The following is a 24,798-nucleotide window of genomic DNA, read 5'->3' on the forward strand; positions in this document are numbered from 1 at the left end:
TCCTATTGTGAAAGAGTCACTTTAATGACTAAGGTGTTCCTGATCCAATCCATGGTGTTTTCAGTTGTCTCATATACATGTGAAAGCCAGATAATGAATAAAGAAGACTAAAGAATTATTGATGCCTTTGTATTACGGTCTGTTTTTGTATTACGGTGTTGGTGAAGAATACTGAATATACCATGAACTGCCAGAAGAACAAACAAATCTGTCTTGGAGGAAGCACAGACAGAACGCTCCTTAGAAGCACGGATGGCGACGAATTCATTTCACATACTTTGGATGTGTTATCAGGAGGGACGAGTCCCTGAAGAAGGACATCATGCTTGGTAAAGTAGAGGGAGAGCAAAAAAGAGGAAGACCTTCAATGAGATGGATTGCCACAGTGGCTGCAACAATGGGCTCAAGCATAATTACTGTGAGGATGGCGCAGGACCAGGCAGTGTTTTGTTTTGTTGTACACAGGGTTGCTACGAGTCAGAAGCAACTCCACAACAACAACTCCTATTGTGGCACTCACACTCTTGCCTAAGTCCTCCAGTGACTTCCCACTGCGCTTAGAATGAAATCTCAGTTCCTTGTCATGGCTGAGGGGGCCACACAGGACCTGGCCCTGTCCACCTCCTGGATCTCACCTCCTGCTTCTCTCTTCCTCACTCGCTGTGCTCCAGCACGGCCTCCTTTCCCTCCTGACTGTGTCAGCCTTGTTGCCAGGCCAAGGCGTTTGTACTGGCTGCTTCCTCTACCCCTGAATCTTCACAGGATGGGTTCTTTCTTGTCAGTGAGGCATCAGCTCAATAGCCCCTCCTGAGAGGCACCTTCCTGACCTCCCAGCTAGAGTAGATCACCGCCCACCCCAGCCCCTCTCCCTGCACTCCCCTGCTCACCAGTCCCCTCAAGACTAGTCAGTATCTTTGTTCATTTACATTATTTACTGTCTCCCCATCTAGGCCACAAAGTCTGTAGAAACACAGATCTTGTCCGTCACGCCCACTGTTTTATCACCAGCACGTCAAGCAGTGCAGAGTGGAGCCCAGTCAATATTTACTGATGAAGTAACTGAGTTATCTCATTTCCTCTTCTCAAGGACAGCTATTTAGGAATAAGGCAGCAGACCTCCTAAGCTTCAGTGACTCACCCAAGGCCGAAGGCTGGTGAGCAGCATTTAACTCCAGAGTCCATGCTCCTAACCCCCTTGCAGTAACCAGCCCTGTGACCCTGACTTCCTACTCATTTCTTGGCATTTCAGTGTCAATCTTTACTCTGAAATAAGATAAATGGCAGATCTTCCACGTCTCTTAACTCCCTTCCAAGGAATTCGCAGTCAAGAGCCCGTGAGCTTAACCACTAGACTAGGGGTTGGCAAACTTTCTCTGTAAAGGGCAGAGAGTAAATATTTTAGGCTTTGCGTGCCATGTAGGAATCCCTGGGTGGTGCAAATGGTTAGCACTCCGCTACTAACCAAAACGCTGGTAGTTCAAACACACTCAGACGTGTCTCAGAAGACAGGCCTGGTGATCTGCTTCTGAAAGGTCACAGCCTTGAAAACCCTATGGAGCACTTCTACTCTGCACACATGGGGTCGTGATGTGTTGGAATCGACCCAGTGGCAACTCATTTGGTTTGATTTTTGCAGGCCATGTGGTCTGTGTTGCAAATACTCAACTCGGCTGTTGGCAGTGCAAAAGCAGCCACAGACAGTAAGTAAACAAAAGAGCGTGGCTGTGTTCCAATAAAGCTATAAAAATAGATGGCGGGCCAGGTTTGGCTGTGGTTTGCTGACACCACTCTAGACTGCTGGGCAAGATGAATGTGGTTTTTACCTATTGCTCAGTTATTATGAGTTTGGTAATCAGAGATAAAGATCCTGCCCCCAGTGTACAGGTGAGTCTGTTCAGAAGAAATAATTCGCCATTAAAGAAAGGTTAAGGTGTTCTCTCCAGTTCCACATTAACCAGTCAGTGTACCCATGGAAACACAAATGGGCTCTCCTGGTTCTAACTAGAGTGATCTTTGAGTGAGCTGGTGGCAGAGGTTCTCTAACCAGCAGGGAGATTCGTGTCCCGGCTGAGTGAGGAGTCAGGAGGGAAAATGTCTGGCAACGAGTCACTGGGGGATTGAGCCCCTTGACATTCCTGCTGAATCAGGACAGTAATGATGACTTTGGTCAAGAGGGGCCAGTGGTTTTTAAAGCACTGTCTACATGGGATCAAATTGACAAAGGCAAATGGAAAAGTTAGGGGGCAGAGAGTTTATGTTAATGGGGGAGGAAAAATTTGGAAAAGGAGGGCAAGATGGGTTGAACAACTTGAAGAATGTAATCAATGTCATGAATTGTACACACAGAAATTGTTGAATTGCTGTGAATATTTTCAACAAAAATAAATTATTTTAAAAAAAGGAGGCTGGAAAGAGCAGAGACTAGCGGGTCCAGGATCAGGTAGGACCTCAGGAGGCAGGTAGAGGGCTGAGCTGGGCAAGAGCCCATGCCCCTGTCATTTCAGCTGTACCTGGGCATTCTGCATCTGGTGGAAATTTTCTTTTTTCTTTTTTTTGAGAGATTTAAAAAGTCATAGCAAAATGGTATGGAGTAATATAATAGACACTGACATTCCCACCACCTAGAATTAACAACTCAACATTTTGTCAAATTTGCTGCCTGTCCTTTTTTTTTTTTTTTTAACTAAATAACACATTAGCAGTATAGCTAATATCTCCTTCTCCCACCACCTCTAGCCATCCCTAGTGGCAACTCTTATTACGGATTTGGTATTCATCCTACCATTCATCATTAAAAAAAAATTTTTTTTTGAGATAAAATTCGTATGACAGACTGAAAGGACCACTTAAACCAGAGGCTACACCAGCCTGAGACCAGAAGGACTAGATGGTGCCCAGCTATAACCAATGACTCGCCTGACAGGGAGCACAACAGAGAGCCCCTGAGGGAGCAGGAGAGCAGTGGGATGCAGACCCCAAATTCTCATAAAAAGACCAGACTTAATGGTCAGAATGGGACTAGAAAAGACCCCAGAGGCCATGGTCCCCAGACCTTCTATTAGCCCAAGACAGGAACCATTCCCAAAGCCAACTCTTCAGACAGGGATTGGACTGGAATATGGGATGGAAAATGATACTGGTGAAGAATGAGTTTCTTGGATCAAGTAGACACATAAGACTATGTTGGCATCTCCTGTCTGGAGGGGAGATGAGAGGGCAGAGAGGGCCAGAAGCTGCCCAAATGGATACAAGGAGAGAAAGTGGAGGGGAGGAGTGTGCTGTCTCATGAGGGGGAGAGCAATTAGGAGTATATAGCAAGGTATATATAAATTTTGTATGAAAGACTGACTTGATTTGTAAACTTTCACTTAAAGCACAATAAAAATTAATTAAAAAAATTCATATGACATAAAATTCACCATTTTAACTACTTTAAAGTGTACAATTCAGAAGTGTTTAGTATATTCACAATGTTATGTGGCCACCACCACTATCTAATTCTGGAACATTTCCATCCACCCAAAAAGAAACCCCATGCCTCCCAATTCCTTCTTCCCCCAGCCCCTGGCAACCGCTAATCTACTTCCTGTCTCTATGGATGGACCCATGCTGGACATTTCATATAAATGGAATCATATTTGTGTCTGGCTTCTTTCAGTTAGCATGTTTTTGAGGTCATCCATGTTGTAGCATGTATTGGTATTTCCTTCGTTTTTATGACTGAATAATATTCCATTGTGTGGCTATGCCATATTTTGTTTATCCATTTATCAGTTGATGGAAATTTGGGTTACTTCAGCTTTTTGGCCTGTTATAAACAATGATGGTACAAACATTCATGTACAAGTTTTTGCGTGGACATGTTTTCAGTTCTCTTGAGTATACACCTAGGACTGGAATTGCTGGGTCACATGGTAACTTTAGTTTAACTTTTTGAGGAGCCAACAACTGTTTAGCACAGTGGTTGCACCATTTTACTTTCCCACCAGCAATGGATGAGGGTTACAATTTCCCCACATCCTTGCCAAAATTTATTTTCCATTTTTTATTATAGCCATCCTAGTGGGTGTGACAGTCCCTAGGTGGCACAAACCAGGTGATTCTGCTGCATGTTAAAATGTGAGAACCACTGTGTTAGAGCTTCCTATTCTAAAGTGAGAATGAGGAAAACAAGCAATTGCCTAATCACAATGTTGAAGTAAAAAGGGTAAGAAAGGAGTGAACACTTTGATACAACGAAGAGTCTACAGACTGTGGGGAGAGAGTGTGGGATAGTGGGACAGCAGGAGGCTTCCCAGTGGAGAGAATGGGGCTCAAGTTCTGGTCCTGCAGGGTAGTACCTCTGGGAACCCCTAGCAAGTCACTAACCCTCCCTGGGTCTTACCTCACAGGGTTTACAAGGGTTAAAAAAGATGTTGTGAGAGAGGGAAGCCGGCAAAATTGTCAAGAAAGGAGAGACTGAAAGGGCTGACTCAAGACGGGGAGAGTAAGTGGGAGTAGGGAGTGAGATGTATGTAAACTTATATGTGACAGACTGATTGGATTTGTAAACGTTCACTTGAAGCTTAATAAAAATTATTATAAAAAAAAAAAAAAAAAAGATGTTGTACAAAAGGCCACATAGTGTACAATTCCATTTTTATAAAATACCCAGAACAGAAACAGAAAGCAAATTAGTAGTTGCCAGAGTGTGGGGTGGGGTGAGGGAAAGAAGGGAAGTGACTGATTAATGGGTATGGGGCTTCCCTCTGGGGCGATGGAGATGTTTTATAACTAGATAGAGGTAATGGCTGGACAACATTGTGATGCTACTGAATTCTACACTTTAAAATGGTTTATTTAATGTTATGTGAATTTCACCTCAATTTAAAAAAAAAAGATGTTGTATGGAAAATGCTTCTTATACATTGGGCATGAAATTATCACTATTGTGGAAACCCTGGTGGTGTAGTGGTTAAGTGCTACAGCTGCTAACCAAGAGGTCGGCAGTTTGAATCCATCAGGCGCTCCTTGGCAACTCCATGGGGCAGTTCTACTCTGTCCTATAGGGTTGCTTTGAGTCAGAATTGACTCAACGGCAGTGGGTTTGGGTTTTAACGCTATTGTAAAATGCTGATGTTTATAGTAAGAAAAACTGAAAGCAGGACATATGTCCAATGACAGTGGACAAGTTAAATAAAGTTGTGTCCCAGTTGAACAACCCAACACTACGTAGACATTAAAATAATAAGGTCCAGGTATGTGTATAAACAAGGAACAATGTTCATATGTATCACTGAGTGAGACAAACAAGCCACAAAATAGTATTTGTGCATCTGTAATTTGTGTGTCCACCACACCTGTCAGTTTGTGCTACTGTGGTGGCTTGCATGTTGCCATGATGCTGGAAACTATGCCACCGGTATTTCAAATACCAGCAGGGTATTCCATGGTAGATGGGTTTCAGTGGAGCTTCCAGGCTAAGACAGACTAGGAAGAAGAAACTGGCTGCCAACCTACTTCTAAAAAAAATTGACCAGTGAAAATCTTATGAATAGCAGTTGAACATTGTCTGGTATAGTACTGGGAAATGAGCCCCTCTGGTTGGAAGGCACTCAAAGTACCACTGGGCAAGAGCTGCCTCCTCAAAGTAGAGTCAACCTTAATGATGTGGATGGACTACAGCTTTCAGAACCTTTATTTGCTGATGTGGCACAACTCAACATGAGAAGAAACAGCTAAAGACCCATTAAAAATCAAAATGTGGAATGTATGAAGTATGAATCTAGGAAAATTAGAAGTTGTGAGAAATAAAATGGAACACATAAACATTGATATCCTAGGCATTAGTGAGCTGAAGTGGACTGGTATTGGCCATTTTGAATCAATCATATGGTTTACCATGCCGGAATGACAAATTGAAGAGGAATGGCATTGCATTCATTGTTAAAAAGAACATCTCAAGATCTATCCTGAAGTACAACGCTGTCAGTGATAGGATAACATCCATATGCCTACAGGGAAGACCAGTTAATATGACTATTATTCAAATTTACACACCAACTACTAATGCCAAAGATGAAGAAGAGTTTTACCAACTTCTTCAGTCTGAAGTTGATCAAACATGCAATCAAGATGCATTGATAATCACTGGAATGACAAAGTTGGAAACAAAGAAGGATCAATAGTTGGCAAATACAGCCTTGGTGATAGAAATGACAGGAATTGTATGATAGAATTTTGCAAGACCAACAACTTATTCATTGGAAATAGCAGTTTTTAACAACATAAACAGCAACTATACATGTGGACCTCAACAGATGAAATACATAGGAGTCAAATTGACTACATCTGCAGAATAGAAGATGGAGAAGCTCAATATCATCAATCAGAACAAGGCCAGGGGCTGACTCAGGAACAGGTCATCAATTGCTCATATGCAAGTTCAAGCTGAAGATGAAGAAAATTAAAACAAGTCCATGAGAGCAAAGTACAACCTTGAATATACCCCATCTGAATTTAGAGACCATCTCACGAATAGATGTGACACAATGAACACTAATGACCAAAGACTAGAGTTGTGGGATGACATCAAGGACATCGTACATGAAGAAAGCAAAAGGTCATTAAAAAGACAGGGAAGAAAGAAGGACCAAAATGGATATCAGAAGAGACTCTGAAACTTGCCCTTGAACATGGAGTAGCTACAGCAAATGGAATAAATGATGAAGTGAAAGAGCTGAACAGAAGATTTCAAAGGGCAGCTTGAGAAGACAAAGTACTATAACGGCATGTGCAAAGACTTGAAGTTAGAAAACCAAAAGGGAAGAACATTCTAGCATTTTACAAGTCAAAATAACTGAAGAAAAAATTCAAGCCTTGAGTTACAATACTGAAAGTTTCAATGGGCAAAATATTGAATGACACAGGAAGCATCAAAAGAAGATGGAAGGGGAATACATAGAGTCACTGTACCAAAAAGAACTGGTCAATGTTCAACCATTTCAGGAGGTAGCATATGATCAAGAACTGACAATACTGAAGGAAGAAGTTCAAGCTGCACTGAAGGTATCGGTAAAAAAACAAGGCTCCAAGAATTGACAGGATACCAGTTGAGATGTTTCAACAAACAGATACAACACTGGAAATGCTCACTCGTCTATGCCAAGAAATTTGGAAGACAGTTACCTAGAAGAGATCCATACCTGAGCCCATTCCAAAGAAAGGTGAGCCAACAGAATGTGGAAATTATGGAATAATATCATTAATATCACACACAAGTAAGATTTTGCTAAAGATAGTTCTAAAAATGGTTGCAGCAGTACATCAATAGGGACCCAAACGTACTCATTGTCATTGAGTCGATTCCGACTCACAGCCACCCTCTAGGACAGAGTAGAACTGCTCCATAGGGTTTCCAAGGAGCGGCTGGTAGATTTAAACAGTCAACCCTTTGGTTAGCAGCTGAACTCTTAACCAGTGCATGACGAGGGCTCAACAGGGAAGTGCCACAAATTCAATCTGGATCAAAAAGAGGACATAGAACAAGAGATATCATTGCTGATGTCAGATGGATCTTGGGTGAAAACAGGATACCAGAAAGATGTTTACCTGTGTTTTATTGACTATAAAAAGGAATTTGACTATGTGGATCACAGCAAATTATGGATAGCATTGAGAAAAATGGGAATTCCAGAACACTTAATTATGCTCATGTGGAACCTGTACGCAGACCAAGAGGCAACTGTCTGAACAGAAAAAGGGATACTGCATGGTTTAAAATTAGGAAAGGTATGCATCAGGATTATATTCTTTCACCATACTTATTCAGTCTGTATGCTGAGCAAATAATCTGAGAAGCTGGGCTATATGAGGGAAAACACAACATCAGGATTGGAGGAAGACTCATTAACAACCTGCAACGTGTAGATGATACAACCTTGCTTGCTGATAGCAAAGAGGACTTGAAGCACTTAATTATGAAGATCAAAGACTGCAGCTTTCAGTATGGTTTACACCTCAGCATAAAGAAAACAAAAATTCTCACAGCTGCACCAAGAAGCAATATTATGATAAGTATGCAGAAAATATTGAAGTTGTCAATGATATCATTTTACTTGGACCCACAATCAATGCCCATAAAAGCTGCTGTCAAGAAATCAAACGACATATTGCATTGGGAAAATCTGCTTCAAAAGACCTCTTTAAAGTGTTAAAAAATCAAAGATGTCACTTTGAGGACTAAGGTACACCTGATCCAAGCCATGGTATTTCTTTTTTTTAATTTTTATTGAGCTTCAATTTCAAGTGAATGTTTACAAATCAAGTCAGTCTGTCACATATAAGTTTATATACACCTTACTCCATACTCCCACTTGCTCTCCCTCTAATGAGTCAGCCCTTCCAGTCTCTCCTTTCATGACAATTTTGCCAGCTTCCAACCCTCTCTACCTTCCCATCCCCCCTCCAGACAGGAGATGCCAACACAGTCTCAAGTGCCCACCTGATACAAGTAGCTCACTCTTCATCAGCATCTCTCTTCTACCCACTGTCCAGTCCCTTCCATGTCTGATCAGTTGTCTTCGGGAATGGTTCCTGTCCTGGGCCAACAGAAGGTTTGGGGACCATGACCGCCAGGATTCCTCTAGTCTCAGTCAGACCATTAAGTATGGTCTTTTTGTGAGAATTTGGGGTCTGCATCCCACTGATCTCCTGCTCCCTCAGGGGTTCTCTGTTGTGCTCCCTGTCAGGGCAGTCATCGGTTGTGGCCGGGCACCAACTAGTTCTGGTCTCAGGATGATGTAAGTCTCTGGTTCATGTGGCCCTTTCTGTCTCTTGGGCTCATAGTTATCATGTGACCTTGGTGTTCTTCATTCTCCTTTGATCCAGGTGGGTTGAGACCAATTGATGCATCTTAGATGGCCGCTTATTATCATTTAAGACACCAGACGCCACATTTCAAAGTGGGATGCAGAATGTTTTCATAATAGAATTATTTTGCCAATTGACTTAGAAGTCCCCTTAAGCCATAGTCCCCAAACCCCCACCCTTGCTCCTCTGACCTGTGAAGCATTCAGTTTATCCCGGAAACTTCTTTGCTTTTGGTCCAGTCCAGTTGAGCTGACCTTCCATGTATTGAGTATTGTCCTTCCCTTCACATAAAGTAGTTTTTATCTACTAACTAATCAGTAAAAAACCCTCTCCCACCCTCCCTCCCTCCCTCCCCGCCTCGTAACCACAAAAGTATGTGTTCTTCTCAGTTTATACTATTTCTCAAGATCTTATAATAGTGGTCTTATACAATATTTGTCCTTTTGTCTCTGACTAATTTCGCTCAGCATAATGCCTTCCAGATTCCTCCATGTTATGAAATATTTCACAGATTCGTCACTGTTCTTTATCGATGCATAGTATTCCATTGTGTGAATATAGCACAATTTATTTAACCATTCATCCATTGATGGACATCTTGGTTGCTTCCAGCTTTTTGCTATTGTAAACAGAGCTGCAATAAACATGGGTGTGCATGTATCTGTTTGTGTGAAGGCTCTTATTTCTCTAGGGTATATTCCGAGGAGTGGGATTTCTGGGTTGTATGGTAGTTCTATTTCTAACTGTTTAAGATAACGCCAGATAGATTTCCAAAGTGGTTGTACCATTTTACATTCCCACCAGCAGTGTATAAGAGTTCCAATCTCTCCGCAGCCTCTCCAACATTTATTATTTTGTGTTTTTTGGATTAATGCCAGCCTTGTTGGAGTGAGATGGAATCTCATCGTAGTTTTAATTTGCATTTCTTTTTTTTTTTTTAATGGCTAATGATCGAGAGCATTTTCTCATGTATCTGTTAGCTGCCTGAATATCTTCTTTAGTGAAGTGCGTGTTCATACCTTTGCCCACTTCTTGATTGGGTTGTTTGTCTTTTTGTGGTTGAGTTTTGACAGGATCATATAGATTTTAGAGATCAGGCGCTGGTCGGAGATGTCATAGCTGAAAATTCTTTCCCAATCTGTAGGTGGTCTTTTTACTCTTTTGGTGAAGTCTTTAGATAAGCATAGGTGTTTGATTTTTAGGAGCTCCCAGTTATCTGGTTTCTCTTCGTCATTTTTGGTAACATTTTGTATTCTGTTTATGCCTTGTATTAGGGCTCCTAACGTTGTCCCTATTTTTTCTTCCATGATCTTTATCGTTTCAGTCTTTATGTTTAGGTCTTTGATCCACTTGGAGTTAGTTTTTGTGCATGGTGTGTGGTATGGGTCCTGTTTCATTTTTTTGCAAATGGATATCCAGTTATGCTAGCAACATTTGTTAAAAAGACTATCTTTTCCCCATTTAACTGTTTGGGGGCCTTTGTCAAATATCAGCTGCTCATATATGGATGGATTTATATCTGGGTTCTCAATTCTGTTCCATTGGTCTATGTGCCTGTTGTTGTACCAGTACCAGGCGGTTTTGACTACTGTGGCTGTATAATAGGTTGTGAAATCAGGTAGAGTGAGGCCTCCCACTTTCTTCTTCTTTTTCAGTAATGCTTTACTTATCCGAGGCTTCTTTCCCTTCCATATGAACTTGGTGATTTGTTTCTCCATCACATTAAAAAATGACATTGGAATTTGGATCGGAAGTGCATTGTATGTATAGATGGCTTTTGGTAGAATAGACATTTTTACTATGTTAAGTCTTCCTATCCATGAGCAAGGTATGTTTTTCCACTTAAGTAGGTCCTTTTTAGTTTCTTGTAGTAGTACTTTGTAGTTTTTTTTGTATAGGTCTTTTACATCTTTGGTAAGATTTATTCCTAAGTATTTTATCTTCTTGGGGGCTACTGTGAATGGTATCGATTTGGTTATTTCCTCTTCGATGTTCTTTTTGTTGATGTAGAGGAATCCAAGTGATTTTTGTATGTTTATCTTATAACCTGAGACTCTGCCAAACTCTTCTATTAGTTTTAGTAGTTTTCTGGAGGATTCCTTAGGGTTTTCTGTGTATAAGATCATGTCATCTGCAAATAGAGATAATTTTACTTCCTCCTTGCCAATCCGGATGCCCTTTATTTCTTTGTCTAGCCTAATTGCTCTGGCTAGGACCTCTAGCACAATGTTGAATAAGAGCGATGATAAAGGGCATCCTTGTCTGGTTCCCGTTCTCAAGGGAAATGCTTTCAGGCTCTCTCCATTTAGAGTGAGGTTGGCTGTTGGCTTTGTATAGATGCCCTTTATTACGTTGAGGAATTTTCCTTTGATTCCTATTTTGGTGAGAGTTTTTATCATACATGGGTGTTGGACTTTGTCAGATGCCTTTTCTGCATCAATTGATAAGATCATGTGGTTTTTGTCTTTTGTTTTATTTATATGGTGGATTACATTAATGGTTTTTCTAATATTAAACCAGCCTTGCATACCTGGTATAAATCCCACTTGGTCGTGGTGGATTATTTTTTTGATATGTTGTTGAATTCTATTGGCTAGAATTTTGTTGAGGATTTTTGCATCTATGTTCATGAGGGATATAGGTCTGTAATTTTCCTTTTTTGTGATGTCTTTACCTGGTTTTGGTATCAGGGAGATGGTGGCTTCATAGAATGAGTTAGGTAGTATTCCGTCATTTTCTGTGCTTTGAAATACCTTTAGTAGTAGTGGTGTTAACTCTTCTCTGAAAGTTTGGTAGAACTCTGCAGTAAAGCCATCCAGGCCAGGGCTTTTTTTTTGTTGGGAGTTTTCTGATTACCGTTTCAATCTCTTTTTTTGTTATGGGTCTATTTAGTTGTTCTACTTCTGATTGTGTAAGTTTAGGTAGGTAGTGTTTTTCCAGGAATTCATCCATTTCTTCTAGGTTTGCACATTTGTTAGAGTACAATTTTTTGTAATAATCTGATATGATTCTTTTAATTTCAGTTGGGTATGTTGTGATGTGGCCCATCTCGTTTCTTATTCGGGTTATTTGTTTCCTTTCCTGTATTTCTTTAGTCAGTCTGGCCAATGGTTTATCAATTTTGTTCATTTTTTCAAAGAACCAGCTTTTGGCTTTGTTAATTCTTTCAATTGTTTTTCTGTTCTCTAATTCATTTAGTTCAGCTCTAATTTTTATTATTTGTTTTCTTCTGGTGCCTGATGGATTCTTTTGTTGCTCACTTTCTATTTGTTCAAGTTGTATGGACAGTTCCCTGATTTTGGCTCTTTCTTCTTTTTGTATGTGTGCATTTATCAATATAAATTGGCCTCTGAGCACTGCTTTTGCTGTGTCCCAGAGGTTTTGATAAGAAGTTATTTTCATTCCCGTTGCATTCTATGAATTTCTTTATTCCCTCCTTAACGTCTTCTATAACCCAGTCTTTTTTTAGCAGGGTATTGTTCAGTTTCCAAGTATTTGATTTCTTTTCCCTAATTTTTCTGTTATTGATTTCCACTTTTAAGCCATGGTATTTTTAATCACCACATATGCATGCAAAAGCAGGATAATGAAAAAGGAAGACTGAAGAAGAAGTAATGCATTGGAATTATGGTGTTGAATATTGAATATACCATGGACTGCCAGAAGAACAAACAAGTCCGTCTTGGAAGAAGTACAGCCAGAATGTTCCTTAGAAGCAAAGATGGTGACACTTCATCTCACGTACTTTAGACATGTTATCAGAAGGGACCAGACATGGTTGGTAAAGTAGAGGGTCAGCAAAAAAGAAGAAGACACTCAACAAGATGGACTGACATGGTGGCTGCAACAGCAGGCTCAAACATAGCAATGATTGTGAAGATGGTGTAGGACCAGGCAGTGTTTTCGTTCTGTTGTTCATAGGGTCACTATAAGTTGGAACTGATTCCACAGCATCTAACAACAGCAATTTGTGTGTGAACAGAATTATACAGTTGGCAGGCTGTACCTCAAAATATGAAGAGAAGCTCTCTCTAAACCCATTGCCATCGAGTCGATTCTGACTCATAGCGACCCTATAGGACAGAGTAGAACTGCCCCATACGGTTTCCAAGGAGCGGCTGCTGGATTTGAACTGCCAACTTTTTGGTTAGCAGTCAAGCTCTTAACCACTGCACCACCAGGGCCCTCTCTCTAGGTAACAAAATTACGATTTTATAATCTTTCTTTAGTTTCACCTTTAGTTTATAATTTTTTATAATTTCCATATACTGTTAGGATAATTAAGAAATAGTAAAAATTTGAAAAATAAATACATCAGAATGCTTTTTATTTAAAGATGACCTGTGGCGAATCCTTACCTAGAAGAAAAGTATTTAGAATATAAATCCCCTAAGTTATCTGTTTGTTTTTTAATGTTCACATTTTTAACATTAGGCTTTCTTAAAGCAAGTGTACACCCAGATTTAATGCATTAAAATCAAACAATTACAAGACATGCTAAATGTTAAATAAAAGCATTAATTCTGAGTAAGATTTAATTGTTTAATTAATTGCTACTTCCACTTTCAAAGGTCTAAGCTATGTGGAAGGACCATATTGCTCCCTCGAAAGAACCACTATTTAGTTTTAGCAGAGAGGCTTAAAACCCACAATTTTCCCTTTTCAAAAAAAAAAAAAACAAAACAAAAAACAATTGCTATCGAGTTGATTCTTATTCATGGCGACCCTGTGTGCGTTAGAGTAGAACTGTGCTCCATAGGGTTTTCAATGGCTGATTTTGGGGGAGGTAAAGTATCTCTCTGGGTACACTCCAACTGTTAGCTTTAACAGTTTTCACCACCCCGGGGCTCCCCACTCTACATACTACACAGAAAACATCCCCAGTGGCAGTACCCCCAGGCAGTATGGCTAATAAAGTACCCTGACCTCTGGGTAAAAGTGTGGAAAACTGAATCATGTACTTTCACATGAGCTTCCTGTGGGAAAAAGACTTCTCAGAGGGTCAAGAAATGACTTATGTCTTTGTTTCCTCAGTTTCCCAAAAGGAAAAAAATCCCATCACTTAGGAAAACTGCCGGTGTTGAGCGTGAGTGTTTCCGGGCCAAGAATTATCCTTCCTGGCATGGTTCATGAGGGAAAGGTATCACTTTTAGATCCAATTAATACAAGCTGTCTCATCATTTTTTCTTGTCCTCTCCTCATCCTTCTTGCTTAAGAGACAACTCCCAATGATTGTGTGAGGCTGAGTTAGCAGTTCTAGGGAGAAATAGTTTAAAAAGAGGTGTTTGTTTTTGGTCAATAGTTGATGAAAAACTACTAAAGGAATACAGTCCCATCGAAAATTAGCCAATGAAACCCCTATGGATCATAACAGAACATTATCTAATAGAGTGCTGGAAGATGAGCCTCTGAGGTTGGAAGGCAGCAATAGACTCAAACACGTTGGCAATCATGAGAATGGCGCAGGACCGGGTAGCATTAGTTCTGTTGTACCTGGGATTGCCAGGAGTCAGAGCTGACCTATGGCAACTGACAACAACAACAACATTCCCCTTGGGGGAGGAAGTCCTCCTTAACAGGAGTGTCCTCAGGCTTCCTTCGTAGTTTCTTTGTGCACAGAAATGCTTCGTGACCTTCAGTCTATTGCCAGTCTTCAGAAAGGGGAGAGAGTTGGGCAAACATTTTGAAAGTTATTTCTCAAACATTATAGATCTCACTATGGAATTATTCTCATCCACTGACTCAATCATTCATGCATGCATCAATTTATTTATTCAGTAATTCGTTCACCTACAGAGTTACTACTGGTGGATCCCTGGTGGCTCAATGTTTAAGAGCTTGGCTGCTAACCAAAAGGTCGGCAGCTTGAATTCACCAGCCGCTCCTTGGAAACCCCATGGGGTAGTTCTACTCTGTCTTACAGAGTCACTAGGAGTCGGAACCGACTCAGCCACACTTAACAACAATGGACTTACTACTACCGGCCAGACAGTCCTGTGCCTGGGGGTGCAAAAGTGATTTGAACCTGCTCCCTGCCCACCTGGACTTTTCTTTTGTTCTATTCTGAATGATCCAAACCAGTTCTAAAGATACAGTAGAAAACTGGACAAGGTATAAAAAGACACTGTGTCTTTTGTGCCAATGATGCTGTAAAAGAATTAATCTGCATGATGTAGGCTTAACTTCACTCTCTCCCAGGGGACCCATCCTCCAAATATTCTACATGAATTCATGCTTTCAAAGATGTAGAGCCTCAGAAAGTATGCTTTATTTGATAAGCAAATGGTTTCCTAGAGAAAGTGAAGAGTCAGAATCAGAATGTTCAGAAAATGTATTTTTAGCTTTTGAAAAGACTGGAGCTAAAATGTTAAGGGAAAAAAAAAACAAACAAACCAAAAAGGTGACTCCTATAGACTAGGAAAGTGTCTAGATGAATGATGTTTTATTTAAAATGGTGCAGGGACGCTGACAATATGGATATCTCCCCACACTGCTGCCATACTCTAAAAGGAGCTTGGCCAACTGGGTTTATCTGGGCTCAGACCCTGGTCTCACAGCCCCTTTACTCATTAATGCCACAATCCCACTGCCCAGCTACCTGGAACTGGCTGCTCAATGGGATTAGACTTCCATCTTTAATAGACCAGAAAACTTGCCAAGATATTTTGCCTGACAGTCCAGCAGGCAGAAAACATGAGAATAAAAGGTGGTCCAATAATTTACCAACGGGAGCTGAAGAGGGTGATTATTCACTCATTAAATTGGCTATTTCGTGAAGCTACTTGAAGCTGGAAGGCAGGGAAATGCCGTGTGGAGCAGAGCCTGTGGAAGCCTGCCCCCTCGTAAACCCTCCACTCCACGGCCATCACCTCCGCAGATGAGGTCAAAACAAAGTACAACAGGTCCTGACAAACAGCTTCCTCCCAGTAGTCAACAGGTCACGTGAAGAGGCTTAGATCTCTCTGTCTAAATTCTCCCAGTGATTCTGGTTGTCAGGGCTGTTTCCTCTGCTATGGTGTGTGCACAGCCATGCACATAACTCCACTCAAGAACTTCAGGATTATAAGCTTCCTTCAGCAGCTGACAGATCACATATGCTAACACGCTGCTAAAAGTGGGAATGGCCATAAGAGCCATCAAAATGTACCTTTGCGAGGCGGCGGGGGGGCGGGGGTCCAATTCTTTTTTTTTAATTGTGGTAAATATGTAACAAAGTTTTTGCCATTTCAACATTCTTCACATGTACCATTCAGTAACATTAGTTATGTTTATCATGTTAAAATATACATTTTTGGACTCAGCAATTCCACCCTTGAGAATGCAGCCATTGAATGTGTGCAAAAGTACAGCTATAAAACTGTTCATCATAAGATTATTTATACGCTAAAAAAATATAAACACTGAAATGTCCTACTATATGGGCTATATAGCCATAAAATGGAAGATTATGTAGTCTTTAAAAATAATAGTGTAGAAAAAAACAAAACAAAACCCTTTTTATCTATATTCCCCAACTCTTCTACAATAAACAAGTATTTTCGTGAAGAGTATAAAAAAACACTGAGGAGGGAAATAATTGAAAATTGTGCTTAGATCAATGTCTAAAGAGTTAAATGATAATTGAGATACACTAGAACACCATAAAAATACTAGGTGAAGTTTTTTGATAAAAACCTTTACACAAAACAGTTATTCACTCACATATTTTTAGCTATTAAGATCCGGATCCTTTATTTAAATTATTTAGCTTCTCACTGTTATCTATCTACATCTGGTCAAAGACTAGAATATAGGACAATAAAGAGGCTTTTGGAAAAAATGTCACAACATTCCCACAGTCCGTGTACCTTATCTACAGGTCTTTTTTCTTTGTATTTAACTCTAAGAAGCCCTAGTAGCTGGCTGTAAAATCTCGACAGGTTAGAAGCTGCAGTGTAGATGTGAGAAGCATGTCTGCTGCATATAAAAATGCTGATGGCAGAGAGAAGTAACGGCTGGCAGCTTGGTAACGAGAAAAGAACCAGGAAAACTATGACGAACTGACCGGAAGACTCAAAAAACACAAATCGGGGCCAAACACCCCCAAAAACCTAAGAGGTCAATGCAATATAGCAAAGTATAATGACAAATGGTCACTGTGAGTTAGCCAAGAAAGGCAACTGGTAATTTGTATACCCTGTCTCAAAAGAGCTCAGGCTGCTAACCAAAAGGTTAGCATAAAATGACCTGGGAATAATTTTAACCAGGGACATGAAGGACTAATACAATGAAAGTTATAAAACACAGCTGAAAGAGACTAAAACAAACAAACAAAAAGCCAAACCCATTGCTGCGAGCTGATTCCAACTCATAGCGACCCTATAGGACAGAGGAGAACTGCCCCCACAGAGTTTCCAAGGAGCGCCTGGTGGATTTGAGCTGCTGACCTTTTGGTGAGCAGTTGTAGCACTTAACCACTATGCCACCAGGGTTTCCTCACAGATGATATGATCCTATATACAGAAAATCCCAAAGAATCCGCAAAAAACTTCTAGAGATAATAGAGGAATTTAGTAAACTTGCAGGGTACAAGATCAACAAACAAAAATCAGTTGGGTTTCTACATACCAGCGATGAGAAATCTGAGAGGGAAATTAGGGAAACAAATTCCAATTACAATAGCATCTAAGAAAATAAAATTCTAGGAATAAATTTAACTAGTGACATGAAGGACTAATACAATGAAAATTATAAAACAGCTGAACGAGATTAAAGAAGACTTGAATAAAAGGAAAGATGTTCCATGTTCATGGATTGGAAGACAATATTGTTAAGATGTCAGTGCTGCCCAAAGTGATCTATAGATTTAACGCAATCCTGATCAAAATTCCACAGCCTTCTTTACAGAAATGAAAAAAAAAAAAACAGTCCTCAACTTTATATGGAATGGCAAGAGGCCCTGAATTGGAAAAGAAATGTTGAAAGAGAAGAACAAAGCAGGAGGACTCACATTTCCTGATTTTAGAACAGACTATATAGCTTAAAAAAAAATCAAAAAATAAAAAGAAACAACAAAACAAAGAAGGATGAGGTCTTGGTTATCCAGAATGATATCTCCTATACCCTACATCCCCACCCCAAATGTCAAGGTGTATAGTAGTTGACGTTTTATATTGGGTTTTCTTGCATGAACTCCCCATTACAAGTGACACTTCAAGGAGTGAAAGGAGGCTACCTTCCTTTCTACTTTGACAGCTCATAGCAAAAGATCATTACTTTGTTACTCCTTTGAGGAAGGGAGTAAATATAGCCATAAAATAGAATATTATATAGTCTTTAAAAATAATGGTATAGATCACCTACCATGAAACCAGATGAACGAGATGGTGCCCAGCTACCACTACTGACCGTTCTGATCAAGGCCACAATAGACAGATACTGACAGAATGGGAGAAAAATATGGAAGAGAACCTCAAAATCTTAAAAAAGAAAAACAACTTACTGGACCAATTGAGACTGGAGGACTCCCCAAGACTACTGCCCTGAGATACTCTTTAAATCTTGAACCAAGACTAGCCCCTGAGATCACGTTTCAGCTAATGCCAGACTGACTCACAAAATAAAGACTATCACTCATGAGTACTGTGCTCTTTAAAAAATCACCTATATGAGACCAAACAGGCAACGATTACTTTAAAACAAAGGTGAGAAAGTAAGGGAGCAGGGAAACTAGATTAACGGAAATGAACAACCAGAATAGAAATAATGAGAATGTTCATGCATTGTAAAGAATGTAACCAATGTCACTGAACAATTTGTGTAGAAAATGTTAAATGGGAACCTAAACTGCTATGTAAACCTTCACTGAAAACACAATAAAATATTATTAAAAAAAATAGTAAGAATGGTATAGAAGAAAACTTCTTGTCCATATTTCCTATAACAACAACAACAAAATTTTTGTAAAGAGTGTAAAAATTACAGTGAGGGAAAAATAATTTAAGATTATTCTTCTCAGAGTAGTAAGAAAATGGGCTGGGTCCCTAGGCTTGCAAAATCTGGGAAAGAAAATGGTACAACCTCACAAGACCCCAGCACTCTTAGGCCCGGAAACGTTTCATCGGACAGGAAGCCTCTTCGGATGACTTCAACCACCAGATCCCAGGCATTATCTCATCTTGGCAGTGTGTCATCCCTCTGTATTTTCCTACCAGTTACTAAGAGGAAATGGGGGATGAGACGCAGCTCCACAGCCCACCTATTCCATAGGAGAGTATTTATAGCACTTTGAGGCAAAGGGGTTGCTTTTTAAGACCATCCCAGACTTTCTTCCCATGAGAAGTGGAGACTTGCTCTGCTTCATTCTAACGAAAAACTCATGCAGTGCCTAGGAGAGTCAGCCAGCAATGGTCAACAACAGAATAACACCCAGCTTCAGGGATCCGTAAATATTTACTGCATCCCACAGTGTAGTTACTATTCAATGGTTATGCACAACAAATGTTCTAGAACAAGAACTGGTCTGTGTTTCTACAGGCTCACGACTTTCACAGCTGGAAAGAAGCAAGATGTTGCCCGTTCCCACATTTTACAGATAAGAAGGCCTGCTCCCAGCAAACTTGTCCTTTTAAAAATACCTCTATTACAACATGCATTCCCTGAGCGGGGGATAATTGTTTACGTTCTTATCACTTGCATGAGATTAGAAGTGTGTCATTGTCAGGGATTTAGCACAGTGCTGTAAGCACCCCACGCAGTCAATAGTAGTCTGAGACACCAGCATGGAAGCCCACCTCTGCACTGACTCATGTTTCCGGGGAACTCTTCACTGCACCGAGTTCTAAAACTGAGCGAGCAGATCTAACTCACATCATCAAAACAGCAACCAGAAGTGTATGGGAAATTCACTCACTGACATTTTATAAAATCAGTACTATTTATCCAAATTAACAAAAAAAAACCTTTTTCACTTATTTCATCTGATAAAGACTAAAATGCTTGCCTTTTTAAGGGAAGACTTTCTAGGATCCTGCTTTATTGAATTTCATGGTTAGGGACATTTATTGAGGCAGAAAAGGTTTTCAAAACCTGTAAGATCAAAATAGCAAAGTTCCTATTATTAGCATATACACAGTTAGGTGGTATCAAAGAAACCCAATCACAGGCATGGTGCTATTATCTGACCTCAGTCCCAGAATATACCTACCTGATCTTAGAAACTTCAATTAGCACTCCAGGCCATGAAATGCTGAAGCCCTTTTTCTTCATCCCAAATAGCTGAGTACCCCCAGCTCCTCAACTGTATATGCCAAGAGCAGGTAAAACAGAGCAGCAAATGACGGTCCCTAGAAATGCCCATTGTGATGTCTCACTGCAAAAGTGAGATGAAGGATCAGCTCTGGATTGAGTCTTTCCCTATGGTAACAATGGCGGGAAAAACTGGAGCCAACCCCATCGGCTAAACAGGCAGAAGCTCTAAAGAGGTGGTGAGGAGGAAAACGTTGCTGGCTTTCTAAGGGGTGAGCTTCCCAAAACTGATCACCTGTTCCGCCTCTACATACTCCTGTTTGTTTCTTTGTTCATGCTACATGAGATCTCTGATGGCCTCCATTTAGACACAACTTACCCAATTAGCTGCCATCATGCACTCCCAATTTCTCCATCAAAGCCATCTCTTAACAAGCTGGGTGGCTCAGTAAGCTTCACTTTTCTACAGCACAAAGTTAACCCAGCGAGCACTAGAGCCAGAAGCAGATGTATGTCAAACAAAATCGAAGCCTAATTGTACTGGCTGTTTCTAAGGCTTTAGTTACATAGTTTCATATGCAGAGACCTCACCCCCACAAAGACCATTTAATTAGAAAAATTCTTGGGTGCGATTTTATGCATTTCAGAGTAGCTATGTAATCTCTTTTACTTTTTTTTTTTTAGACATCAGATTGATTTGAAATAGGTAATTTCATGAATTACAGCGAAAGTGTTAACAGAAAGAGGACCAAAAGGGAACAGTTTAGGAAAAAAATCCAAAGCAGGAAGTTTAGCACTGAACCACCACCGAAGGATCACAGCATCTTTGGCAGATGCTTCATTTAATCAAGATCTTGGCATCTGTTTTATCATTTGCATAAGACATTTTTCTTTCCTTTGATAACATTTCATAAGCACTACGCATCGTGCTTTACAGACATTAATTCTCACAACCACCCTATGAGATAGAAACTGACTAGAGTAAGCATACTTTAAGGTGAGGAAATTGAGGCTAAGAGAGATCAAGTCTCCAGGTTACCGAGTCAGCTGTGGAGGCAAAATCTGAATCCAGTCCCTCCCCAAAGTCCAAGCTCATCACGCTTCTGGCAGTGTTTCCCAAAGCATGGCCCATGTGCCACTGGTAGAATGGGACATTCTCAGATGTCTGTGGATTAATACATTTATGTTTTAAAGTTACGCAGGTATTTATTTCAATGTACATTACGAAAAAGAAAAATTAAACAACCAGCACCTCTAACCTGAATCTTATTGCTTAGGACCTGGCTAATTTTGTATCAACTGCATACTTCGCAAGAGTTAGAAAAAGTCAGGTGCTTTTGTGCCATTTCTCCAGAAATTCAGCGATCTGGCCCACGGAGGGATGGAGCCTACACCAGAATCGTCAGTTAGACTGGTACCTAACTGAGTTAATCAGCCTGGACATGAGATGATTCCTGTAGATAACTACTAGCATCTAATGCTTTTAACTTCAAAGAAGAGTTTCTTCTCTTACCCTCTCTTCTCCATCAGCGAAATTCATCACCTCAATGCCCCTCCCCCACACAATCATCTGGGTCTGGACTATTACCCAACAGAAGGTGAGGTGATGGCCAGCAGAGATGTCTGGAAGGAAGCAGACCTGCTCACTCATCTCTCTGTCCCCAAGGCAGCTCATCACCAAATCTCCCTGGGGTGTCATAGCTGAGCTCTGAGCAAGCGTCCTGCTCAGATGGCCAGACTTCAAAGCCCCAGCCTATTTAGAAATCTCTGGGGGCAAAAAAGTCCCCTCAGTGATGTGTTATTTTTAGTTCATCCCTTTTCTTTATCGTTGCAACGATCGCTGCAACTTTCGGCTGTGGCGAGTCACAAGGTGGGCTGCATTTCTCTTCCATATTTTACTTTTTTTTAAAGTAACTTCTAGTTACACAAGGAACACATGAATACTTTCTCCTTGTAAAAACTTGAAATGTTAGAGATTAAAGTACCCCCAGACTGCTACTCGGGCTAGTGTTAAGTCCACTTCCTCAGAGGGAACCATTCTTATAAATTTAGGTGTTACCCTTTCAGAATGCTTTCTATACATTTACGTACCTTTGAAAAATAAAATGTCTTTGTGGTGGATTTGTTAAGCACACAAATGACATTACATTCTACTTAAATTCACGCAACATGATTTTTTTAACCCAACAATACGTCTTGGCAATCTTTTCATGTTAAACCTGCTTCATTCTTTTTTCTTTTTCCTTCTTTTAACTGCTGCCTTGTAGGTGTATTCCATAATGTGGACTGTGTTACATTAAAAAAATAAAAAACCCAAACCCGTTGCCGTCAAGTCAGTTCCAATTCATAGCGACCCTATAGGACAGAGTAGAACTGCCGCATAGGATTTCCAAGGAGCTGCTGGTGGATTCAGACTGCCAACCTTTTGGTTAGAAGCCGACCTCTTAACCAGTGTGCCTCCAGGGCTCTATATGGAAGTAGGCAGATCAGGGTATAAATTCTGACTTAAAACTGTGTGGCCTTGGCCTTGCTAAACAACGTCTCTGAATGTGACTTCTCATTTTCCAAATGAAGTTAATATTATATCCCTTTCAAGGTCATGGTTAAGATTATATAAGAAAAAGAAAAAAAACGCAACAAGCAGAGTAGCTGGCACGTGGCAGGCACTTGGTGCACGACAGGTATTTACAGCTTCATGGCACAGTTGTGCTCAACGATGCAGAATGTCAATTAATTTCCATGAAGGAAGATTTCCAGTTTATGTTAAAGAGGATTTCCAGTTACGTAAAAAAATTATTAGTTCCCCTTGGAACATCTTGTTAGTATGGATATCACACTCCGTGGATTTATAGGCAGGGAAATTGAGACAGAGAGATATACCCAAGGTAGGTCCATCATGGTGCCAGGATTAGTTTTTCTAAGAGCTATTAAGCTCCTTTTCTCATGATTTATCATTAAATTAATAAACAGAATACTTGAAACTGCTACTTGAAACCTTCTAAGCATGTTGCCTGGAATTCTGCCTGCCTCAGTTATTTTCCTCAAATGATATTATTCAAATTAGTTGAGCTAAACAAATTGAATTTTAAAACATTAAAAGGTACAAAATCTTTCAGGCAAAGATATTTAATGAAATGAGACAAAACAATAAAGGAAAAGGAAAAAAAGACCAATACCAACTGCTGCCGCCACCAGGATTCCAGCCAACAGAGAGTGGAAGGGGCTTAGCCTCAATCTTACAGTGGGGCTAAAAAAAAAAAATCAAAAAAATCAGCCTGAAGCACTGATTCACGGAGGGACTCTGGATCAAGTTCCCATGGTTACACGGAGTAAGCAGAAAACCCAAGGTGGTTTTGTGACAACAGCAATATTTTCTTGGAGCCCTAAGGACAGTGGACTCTTCACCTTCTCATCTGCTCCATCACCTCCAGCAAGTCCCTGGGCATCCCATGTGGCAGAATGCCTCTTAAGCAGAGCCCTGCTTCCTGGTTTTCATGTACCCCCCTCCCCCAGAGTGTACACTGGTCTAGTGACTTGCTTCTGGCCATAAAGAATATGGTAAGGTCACAGGATGTATAAGATTATGTGTATGCGGTCAGGTGTACATAATTACATTACATAATATTGCAACACTCATCTTTCAAGGCAACTCTTTCTCTTGCTGGCCTTATAGAAGCAAGTGGCCATGTTGGGAGACCCATGTGGCAAGGAGCTGAGGGTGGCTTCCAGACAAAATCCAGCAAGAAGCTGAAGCCCTAAGTCCTATAACCATAAGGAACTGAAGGCTGCTGACAACCATGTGAGTTTGGAAGGAGATCCTTCCTCAATATGGCCTCTTTAAAGAGCTGAGAAGCCTTTAAGAGCATTTTCTCTTCATTTTGGAGCCCTGGTGGTGCTGTGATTAAGAGCTATGGTGTGCCATGTCTGCTAACCAAAAGGTCGGCAGTTCGAATTTGCTAGCAGCTCCTTGGAAGCCCTATGGAGCAGTTCTACTCTGTCCTATAGGGTCATTATGAGTCAGAATTGACTCAACGGCAACAGGTTTGGGTTTTTTTTTTTTACTCTTCATTTATAAACAGTGGTTGGATCCCACCAACTCAGTGCAGAGACAGTACCCTGCACTGTGGGGACACTGGGAGGGAGGATGGTGTAGCTCCTGGTCCTGTGGAACTTACAGACCACAGGAAACTATCACACAGAGACAGTAGTATCACAACCACGATACCAAAGCAAACCCATTGCTGCTGAGTTAGCAGCCAAACTCTTTCCCACTGTACCACCAGGGCTCCAAACTATGATAAACCTGTTGCCATAGAGTCAATTCCAACTCATAGTGACCCAATGATAAGCACCATGAATTCAGGAAATGTGCCCCGTGGGATACAGCAAGTAGGAAGTAGCTTTAAAGCAAAAGATGCTAATGTGACATTTAAGCTGTCATTGGGTTTTATTTATGGAGTAAATGGTATGATGCCTTGGATTTAATACCAAGGAAAGATGTGTAGATGCAGGAATTGGTAAAATAAAATGATAAAACATGGATAATTTTTAGAGCTGAATGACAGGTATATGCAGGCTTCGTTATACTGATCTCTCTAATTTTGTGTGTGAAATATGTGTTTGAAAATTTCTACACTCGACAAAAATATTTGGGGAATCAATCTAAGTTACGCCACTTGCCAACTCTATGGCTACGGGCAATTCATTCAACTCCTCAGAACC

General features: G+C 40.5%; 1 protein-coding gene across 7 annotated transcripts in view; it reads right to left on the reverse strand.

Annotated features, from left to right (window-relative positions):
- Positions 1 to 24,798, reverse strand: part of ARHGEF3 (Rho guanine nucleotide exchange factor 3) — a 356,437-nt gene that overhangs the window by 99,323 nt on the left and 232,316 nt on the right. The window lies entirely within an intron of this gene.

This window comes from Elephas maximus, chromosome 20, assembly GCF_024166365.1.
Source record: "Elephas maximus indicus isolate mEleMax1 chromosome 20, mEleMax1 primary haplotype, whole genome shotgun sequence".
NCBI classification, from domain to species: Eukaryota; Metazoa; Chordata; class Mammalia; order Proboscidea; family Elephantidae; genus Elephas; species Elephas maximus.